The sequence below is a fragment of the Ischnura elegans genome, chromosome 6 (genome assembly GCF_921293095.1).
Source record: "Ischnura elegans chromosome 6, ioIscEleg1.1, whole genome shotgun sequence".
NCBI classification, from domain to species: domain Eukaryota; kingdom Metazoa; phylum Arthropoda; class Insecta; order Odonata; family Coenagrionidae; genus Ischnura; species Ischnura elegans.
In genome coordinates, this window is record NC_060251.1 from 70,310,053 (window position 1) to 70,319,273 (window position 9,221).

Consider the following 9,221-nt stretch of genomic DNA (forward strand, 5'->3'; position numbering starts at 1 on the left):
TCCGAACGTAGCCTTGGTACACTTCTTAAGGTAATCCTCAAATTGGTCTAGGGAAACAGCTCCTTCCTTGAATTTGAAAACTTCGGACGCCTGTGAATTAGTCTGATGTGAGGTTAACCTTTACAAATTCGAACGAGCCTTCCAAGTTGAATCCCTGAGTAACTCATGAGCACTTATGCTAAACAATTCTCTTCTCCATCACTGATTCAATGCTGATAACTATTATTTTATTATTTAATGGATATTTCTTGTTTCCAGTTATTTTGGTGTCTTTTGATGATAGCAGCGTTAAATAAATTCATTGGATTGTTATTGTCTCAGTCATGCGTACACTTCCACTATAGACGATAGAATTAACTTCAAGTTTGTCGTCAGTAAATTTGGCAATTTTGTTCGTAACTAAAATGCAAAATATATTTTGCTTCACAATATTGATGAAAGTGAATGGAGAGATACTCATTCAAACTCTTCGAATTTTAATGACTCAAGAGAAATTATTTGTGAAGGCGTTTCCAGAGTCATTTGTGGGAATATAATGCGCTGGTGCAATCAGGTTGTCCCTTCCGTTATGCAATCACGATTCAAAAGTCAAGTCATAAAAATGTTATGAAATTAGTTACTTAGTAAGATAAATGATTATGTAGGGAGAAAATAGTGCCTCATTATACTTATAAATGTAGTGCTGATATGCCTGGCGGCAGGTGAAAAACCTTCCTCATCTGCTGTGGAAATATATATTGAATGTTAATATATGGAGTCAATGATGAGTTATTTTAAGTGATAACAGCACTATAAAGATTTCATTTCCCTTGAAACCATTTCTAAAATTCGGATATTCGAATGAAAAATATACAAATATTGTCAAAATATTGGCATAAGTGTTAATTTAGAAGGATCTTCGTCATCGTAAGATAAAATAGGAATTGAGAAACATTTTTTCTTCCTAAACAATGCGTTAGCAACGACAGCAATTTTTACTTTGTACAATAGCAATAAAATACGAGAGTAAAACTTGGAATATGCTTGATAAATCCCTTTAATACGATATTTATGGAATTTTTGAATCCCTCGCACCATTTGGGTGATGTAATCCGATTTGAATCATTTTCATTGGCATAAAAATATACAGGAAACTCAAATTTCTCGTGTTATAGCAACTTGAAAAAAATGTACTTCTTTGTATCACTATTTTGTTAAAAATACGTAAATATTTGCTGATGTGCAGTGCTCATGTCGTTTCAATTATCGCATCGATCGTTGCTTTTTGCGTAACCATCACACTGCTTTCACGACCTTTGCCGATAAGCGGACGAGAGCGTTAACCTGCGGAGGAAAAATGAACCTTCTTGGTGATTACGGCGATGTTGAAGACCCGTCCACCATCGCATGACCGTAATCGCACGAGTTAACTCCCTACTCTCCCCACCCGTCTATTTTTACGGTGGTTCCACCAATGTGAGTGTGTGAACGATGCTCCTTAGTCCATACATCAACCGTATGAGGAAGGCTATAACAAGCAAGTGGGCTGCGAATAACACATTTACTTCTCTGATGGGCGTCCATCCTCCTTGCATAAAGAGACCAGAGAAAAATAAGGCCTCCACCACGCAAACTGTATTGTCGTTGTTCATTGGCTCCCATTTATTGGTTCGTCGTTCTGGATTTCATCATAAAATATTTATTACTCCTTAGTCGATTTAAATATTTAAGAGCCGGCTTTTATAATGTCTGGTTAGACTTAACCGGAACATGGTACAGCGAAAACCTAAGCTGGAGAATGTTAATAAGTTACAGTAAGTAAAAGTAGTTCAAAATAACGTTTCGTTAAACTCATGATCTCCAACGCAAGGATGAGTTAACGCCAGTTTTCATGCTGCGCAAAATTTTAACCAGACATTATGAAACCGGTCCTAAATATCATAGGTACAAAATCAAGTGAAGTAATTCTCTGTGAAGTAATGGCGATGCAGTTTAAATATAAGGTAGAGACTTGGTGATTTCTACCATGCCAGCGATAATAATGCTAGTTTTTCAGTTTTGAGGTGATATATTCTCCTGGATGTGGATTTTGTTGTTATTAACAAACTATAAATTAGATTTTTTCACACGATTTCACGCAATTCTTCGCTATTGACACATAAAAACAATGGTACAAGAGGCAATAATGGTCGTGCGACGCCGGCGACTGGCGACTCAAACTTGGAGCAGTCGGCTGCGACCAGCGACTTAAGATGCGCGACTCGCCCGCTGTACTTCTGCGCATGCGCAGTTCATCCATTGTTTGTTTCGCTCGTCTGTAGTAGCTCCATTCATTGGTAAGGAATAACCCCTTAAATGTTAACCGGGGTGTACTCTCTATGCTCTGAAAATTTCAAGCTTATAGCGTGAGCAATACATGACTAATAAAGATGAGTCGAAAGGTAGTAATGCGAAATGTATGAATTAACCTTAAACTCTCATGGCTATTTCCGTTTTTTTTCCTCTAAAGCCCAATTCAAGAAGGCGTTAAGGGATTGAATCAAGAGAATAATTATATTGTTTATATAGAACCCTAAATACTTCTGCCCTCGTAATAGTAATACCATGCCCTCGGGAGTGATAAAATTAAATAAAATCTCCAGTATAAATGCGGAACTTACTGAAAATATTTTTAATAGTATTCTACCGATTAAGGTAGGTTTCCTTGGAGTATTAAAGAAGAGATCTGGGAGTCTCCCTTTCCTTCCAGCACTGCCTTCCTCAATTCGCTGTAAAGCCTACTCACTTTCAATCTATCTAAAAATCCTATAATGAAAATATAATTAAACAATATTTTTACGTAAGATTAAACACGGGCCCAGCACCTTGAGGGTTTTCACGCGAAAATGGGATGCTAATATATCGGCATCTTGAGCGTCTTAGGTTTATGAATAGTTTAGCAGAAATAAGGCGAAAAACTTTGGACGGTTGGACAGACTGGTTGTCGGTGAAGATGCCTGTTCACCGCATATTGAGCGTCTTAGGTTTATGAATAGTTTAGCAGAATTAAGGCGAAAAACTTTGGACGGTTGGACAGACTGGTTGTCGGTGAAGATGCCTGTTCACCGCATCTTGAGCGTCTTAGGTTTATTAATAGTTTAGCAGAAATAAGGCGAAAAACTTTGGACGGTTGGACAGACTGGTTGTCGGTGAAGATGCCTGTTCACCGCATCTTGAGCGTCTTAGGTTTATGAATAGTTTAGCAGAAATAAGGCGAAAAACTTTGGACGGTTGGACAGACTGGTTGTCGGTGAAGATGCCTGTTCACCGCATCTTGAGCGTCTTATGTTTATGAATAGTTTAGCAGAAATAAGGCGAAAAACTTTGGACGGTTGGACAGACTGGTTGTCGGTGAAGATGCCTGTTCACCGCATATTGAGCGTCTTAGGTTTATGAATAGTTTAGCAGAAATAAGGCGAAAAACTTTGGACGGTTGGACAGACTGGTTGTCGGTGAAGATGCCTGTTCACCGCATCTTGAGCGTCTTAGGTTTATTAATAGTTTAGCAGAAATAAGGCGAAAAACTTTGGACGGTTGGAAAGACTGGTTGTCGGTGAAGATGCCTGTTCACCGCATATTGAGCGTCTTAGGTTTATGAATAGTTTAGCAGAAATAAGGCGAAAAACTTTGGACGGTTGGACAGACTGGTTGTCGGTGAAGATGCCTGTTCACCGCATCTTGAGCGTCTTAGGTTTATTAATAGTTTAGCAGAAATAAGGCGAAAAACTTTGGACGGTTGGACAGACTGGTTGTCGGTGAAGATGCCTGTTCACCGCATCTTGAGCGTCTTAGGTTTATGAATAGTTTAGCAGAAATAAGGCGAAAAACTTTGGACGGTTGGACAGACTGGTTGTCGGTGAAGATGCCTGTTCACCGCATCTTGAGCGTCTTAGGTTTATGAATAGTTTAGCAGAAATAAGGCGAAAAACTTTGGACGGTTGGACAGACTGGTTGTCGGTGAAGATGCCTGTTCACCGCACCCAGGCGCCCCCTCCTCTCGCGAGGACATTCTCGTCGTCTTACTTTATTGCTTCGGCCTCTTATTTAAGCGCCTATTTCCCGCCGTCTCCTACTCACTTATGAAAGCTCGGTGGGAAAAGTTGACGTTCTCTCCAAAAGGTAGAAAAGGTTCGCGAAGATTACACTGACGCAAGAAATAGTTTGAATTACGTCATATCATGCGGGACGAATCTGATAGGATTAAAGTTGGACCAACTGCCAAATTGTCTAAGCCAGGCTTCCGAAATCTTAGAAATAACCAAGGTCGTTTTGAAATTTTAATTACTGACCTAGTCTCCTGAGATGGACATCTTTAAAAGACTTTTTAGCAAACTGGTGTGGAGGAGTTGTGGCTTATCTCTTGACCTTAAATTAGATATAAACCAAGCAATACGAAGTGGACAAAATGGATTATAGTTTATCTGTAAATACCTAAATGTTATACCTCAATCTCCTTGTTCAATGCAGGAACATTATCCATTGAATGTTGACTTCTATCTGCCAATTATCTTCATTCAAGCTGGACCAACTGCCAAATTGTCTAAGCCAGGCTTCCGAAATCTTAGAAATAACCAAGGTCGTTTTGAAATTTTAATTACTGACCTAGTCTCCTGAGATGGACATCTTTAAAAGACTTTTTAGCAAACTGGTGTGGAGGAATTGTGGCTTATCTCTTGACCTTAAATTAGATATAAACCAAGCAATACGAAGTGAACAAAATGGATTATAGTTTATCTGTAAATACCTAAATGTCATACCTCAATCTCCTAGTTCAATGCAGGAACATTATCCATTGAATGTTGACTTCTATCTGCCAATTATCTTCATTAAAGCTGGACCAACTGCCAAATTGTCAGAGCCATGCTTCCGAAATCTTAGAAATACCCAAGGTCGTTTTGAAATTTTAATTACTGACCTAGTAGCCCGAGATGGACATCTTTAAAAGACGTCTTAGCAAACTGGTGTGGAGGAATTGAGGCTTGTCTCTTGACCTCAAATTAGATATAAACCAAGCGATATGAAGTGAAAAAATGGATCATAGTTTATCAGTAAATAACTAAATGTTAGACCTCAATCTCCTTCTTCAATGCAGGAATATTGTTTGGTACATGTTGACTTCTATCTGTCAATTATCTCCATTAAAATTTCTATTTCTATTTCTATGTACTTTTCAAGAATCAGGATGTTTTACCTTTGATTTTTTTGTTATTTATTGGTTTTGGGTTTCAAATTTGATTTGATTTAGGCCCTTAAGTTCATGAATTTCCAATCTGAAATCTATGAATGAAACTCTTTCGTGCCCGAACGCCTATCTGGTGCTACACTCACGTGGCTTTCAATTCATAATTTATTTTCATTTCAACGACTAACACTGATTGAGAAACTTCTTTAAGGGCGTCAGTATCTTGGGAAAAGAAGAATTCCTTTCTTGATTTATTTAGCAGTCGAAAGATTCCCATTTGAATTCCAAGTAATACGGAGGTGAAAGTTTTTAGTATGAAGTAATGTATCGAAAATTACGTTTTGGGGAAAGCCTTGCGTAAGTCCTATCCGTATTGTTTCGGTGCGCAGTCGTACACCATTACCCGACCGCAGAAAAAAGATGTTGACTCTTTATTTTATTGCCATAGCGCCGAATATCTCACTAATTGGCCTTTTTCATTGGGGGTTTTCAATAATTTTTAACAATTGCATGTGTACTATCTTCCATGCCCTGGATTGGGGTAAAATATCCTGGAGGGACTCAAACTCGCGACCTCTTGTTTGGAGGACTTTACCCCACCGACACCAGCATAAAAGAATTGCCTCCTGTGAGGTTTGAACTCACGACCCCTGGTTTACGAGACCAGTGCTCTACCACTGAGCTAAAGAGGCCTTGTGAGTAAAAGTGTATCCATTTTTAATACTTTACATAGTGTATTACTCCAATCACAAATGGGTGAGTGAACATTGCCTACCATTTCCTGTCTCTCCTCAATCCCTGGCATTGCTTCGTGCATCAAATTTGGGAATTCATAGTTGAATTTCACAGCTTTTAACTTTCGAATTATTTTCAGCACTCAGAAAGTTTCTATTTTATGGAGTAATATAGCCCAACTAATGTAACATTGCTTGAGTTGACTGGTAAATTCGTTAAAGATTAATATATCCTATATCCTGTTGGGTCTCAGACTTAATTACGTCAATTTTTAAGTTCTCTAAGCTGGGAATTTATCGTTAAAATTCACATCTGTCAACTTTTAAATTATTTTTGGTGTTCAAAAATATTTGATTTTACGGCGTTAATTTGCCCATTAAACGATATTGCATTACTTTAGTTTATTTTTTTTCTCGTAAATTCGTTGAAGATTAATGTTTCCTGTTGGGTCCATGACTTAATTATATTCCTAAGTTGAGGCTCATTAGTCATCAGCACAGTTTTACTTGATTTTCATGTTGCGAATCATGTCCGTTTCTCATACATGGAAGACAAAACGGAACTTTGAACTATTTTAATTTGCTTTGTGGAGCATTTTAAACTGCGTGTGGGCATGAATGTCGTTATTTTCTCAAACCAAAAACCACAAGGTTAGTTTAAAATGGTAAAGATAGAGCTCACCCTGGAATAGATGTATGAAATTTACTAATTCGGAGTGGCCAGTTCCTTTCATTGGGCCATCTCGCATGGCGAGGAATTTGTTGAAGGTGTCCAAAGGCCCCTAGGTCAGTAGTTAAGCGCTCTAACAACTATTTCGATAAATATTAGGCATGGTGTATGTGCTTTTGACATAAAGTCACACAAGGCGTGCTGTAACGGATGAAATGCGGTATTAATTAAGAAACGATATTGCGGGAACCTGCCACATTAGTTTTTGACACCCCGCTAATTAAAATTAAAATACGTAAGTATTATGAAAGCGGTGTTTCAGCAGGCTCAAAAAATTAAATGAAAAAGTGTCGCTTAAAAATGTATGCATTGGATTTTATCATTGAGTCCTAATTTGGCTGTGTAGCATCTAAGAATGCCATCTATGAAAAGGTTATATTTTTTCACATATATGCTCATTTCTGCACATTACCATTATTGCCGTTGATCCTTGAATTAACCTGGCCCATTGACGTCACAGTTAATACTTTCTCTTCTGTGCATTATTTATGATATGATGTAATAATTTGTCCGTTCTTGGATAATTAAATATAAGAATAACTCTCGTTACTCTAGCCGAGTCATTTGCATCTAGCGTTTAGACAGAGCGCTCTCCCATTGTTCCGTAACAAACGTCCTCAGAGCAGTGAAGGAGTTATAAAGAATGATGGCATTTTTTTTTAGCTAGTCGTTTCGAATTTCACATGCGCACTGTTAATTATGAGGCACATGACGCTGCGGATCCAGAGTAATCTCCTCATCAAAAGGTTTTGATGTTGGAAGCAATATTTTTCCCTGCTGGTGCACTCTTCTCGGGAAATCAGCCGAATCAGGATGGACATTTCTGCCAACATTTCGACAGCCTTCTCTGATGGATTATATTCTCTGATAGACTCCGATAGCCACATCGTCATCAGGGCGAATGATTTCGCCCTGATGGCTATGCTTAATTTCTATAGCCATCCATTTACCACAGTATATTAAAGTAGTTTAAATAAATGAAAGATCGTAGCACTTTTCCACAAAATTTTGTGGAAAAGTGCTACGATCTTTCATTTATTTAAATATGTCTAACTTCCACCAATAGGGTGGTTTCCTATTATTTTTTTATTGCCTAAATCGAAAGATTATTACTCCTGGAGTACGTATTTCACGCTTTTAGATTTTTAAATGACGATATCTATTTTTCGCGATTAAATGAAAAGTGAAAAATTTCAAGCGCGCGGAATGATGGGAAAAAGTCCGTGCGACGCATTTCTGGTTCCCCCTCCCGCCTTGTGAGGTGACCTTGATAGAGGCTCTGAGCGCTGATAGGACGCAGGATGCTAGCGGGTAGCTGAGTACCTTGCTGGCTGGTAGCGCTTGGCTTAAAAAAGGTTTATTAATACTTTATGAAACGAAGAAAACTTTCCGACCTTAGCCAGTTTTAATAGGTGATTATTAAGACATGTTTCCGTGAGCTCTGTGCCTCATGCATGCATTGGTAACCTCAGACGATGTATAACTCCTATCCTCTCGTGTAGAAACTAGGTCCCTGTGACGTCACGTGGAGTGGAATCGCATGGGCGCCAATCTGGCCTTTTTCAAATGAGGATAAAATTTGACCCTTGCCATTCGTCAAAACCGGTATTTCAAAAACCAAATAATTTGTGTATTATGAATACACTAACGGTGGGTAACGAATCGCAATCAATGCCTTTCGTTTTCTTTGATGAAGGAAACTACCCTATTGAAGCCTGAATCTGTTGAATCCCCTCCCATTCCCCAATCAAATAACCTTCTTACCCACCCCATCCCTCTACCCTTAGGTTCCGTTTCGAATCCTCATGTGCATTTCCTTCAAGGTCGCGTCGACCGTCATCCTCCCGACATTTCCCGCTGCTCTTCCCATGTCCTGTTTCTCATTTTTTTTGACTCTCGGTCTTCATTTCCTCTCGTCCAGCGCGGCGCGTGCGCTTCAATTATTTCAGCGCATCGCTTTTAAAGAGGTTGGAGGTCGATCCTTGGGGCGACCCTCAGATTAATCCTCTCCCCTCTACTTCCCTGACTTTTAATACTGCCATAGCGCATTCCGCGGAGGTCATCCTTTGAAGAGATTTTTTTGCGAAAAATTTTTGTGGGCCGTAATCTGAGCATATTGATGGCTAAAGTCTAACAACACGCATCTCAAAAATAGCAAATTTTCGGGTGAGCAAAAAAAAGATTTATATTTGTTGCTTGCACACTGAAAATAAAAACCAAAAGTTCATGACATTGAAAAAGAAGCATTCATTTGCAAACAAAGAGTTATACTTTGCTTGTATTTTCTTTTTTTTTTAATGTTATTACGATTTGTTTAGGATACCTGTCTCAAACCGGCCGAATTTGAGATACGCATTGCTAGAACTTGGCCATCGATATGTTGGAAATTGAGTGGAAGAAAATTCACGTATCGTCCTCAAAATAATTCGATACCTCCGCTTTAAAAACGCTCAACAATCGACCACCGAATCAAATCCGCTCATGTAGGAGCTCAACAATACGAAGCCGCTCAGCTGGCAGCATCCGAAGCATAAATGCTCACCTCAAATTCTCCAAG

The 9,221-nt window shown here is 38.8% G+C and overlaps 1 non-coding gene across 1 annotated transcript; it reads right to left on the reverse strand.

The window, feature by feature from the left end:
- Window positions 1-5,820: 5,820 nt before the first annotated feature.
- Trnat-cgu lies at window positions 5,821-5,892 on the reverse strand. Its single transcript has one exon. It is a non-coding gene; the product is annotated as a tRNA-Thr (tRNA).
- Window positions 5,893-9,221: the final 3,329 nt, after the last annotated feature.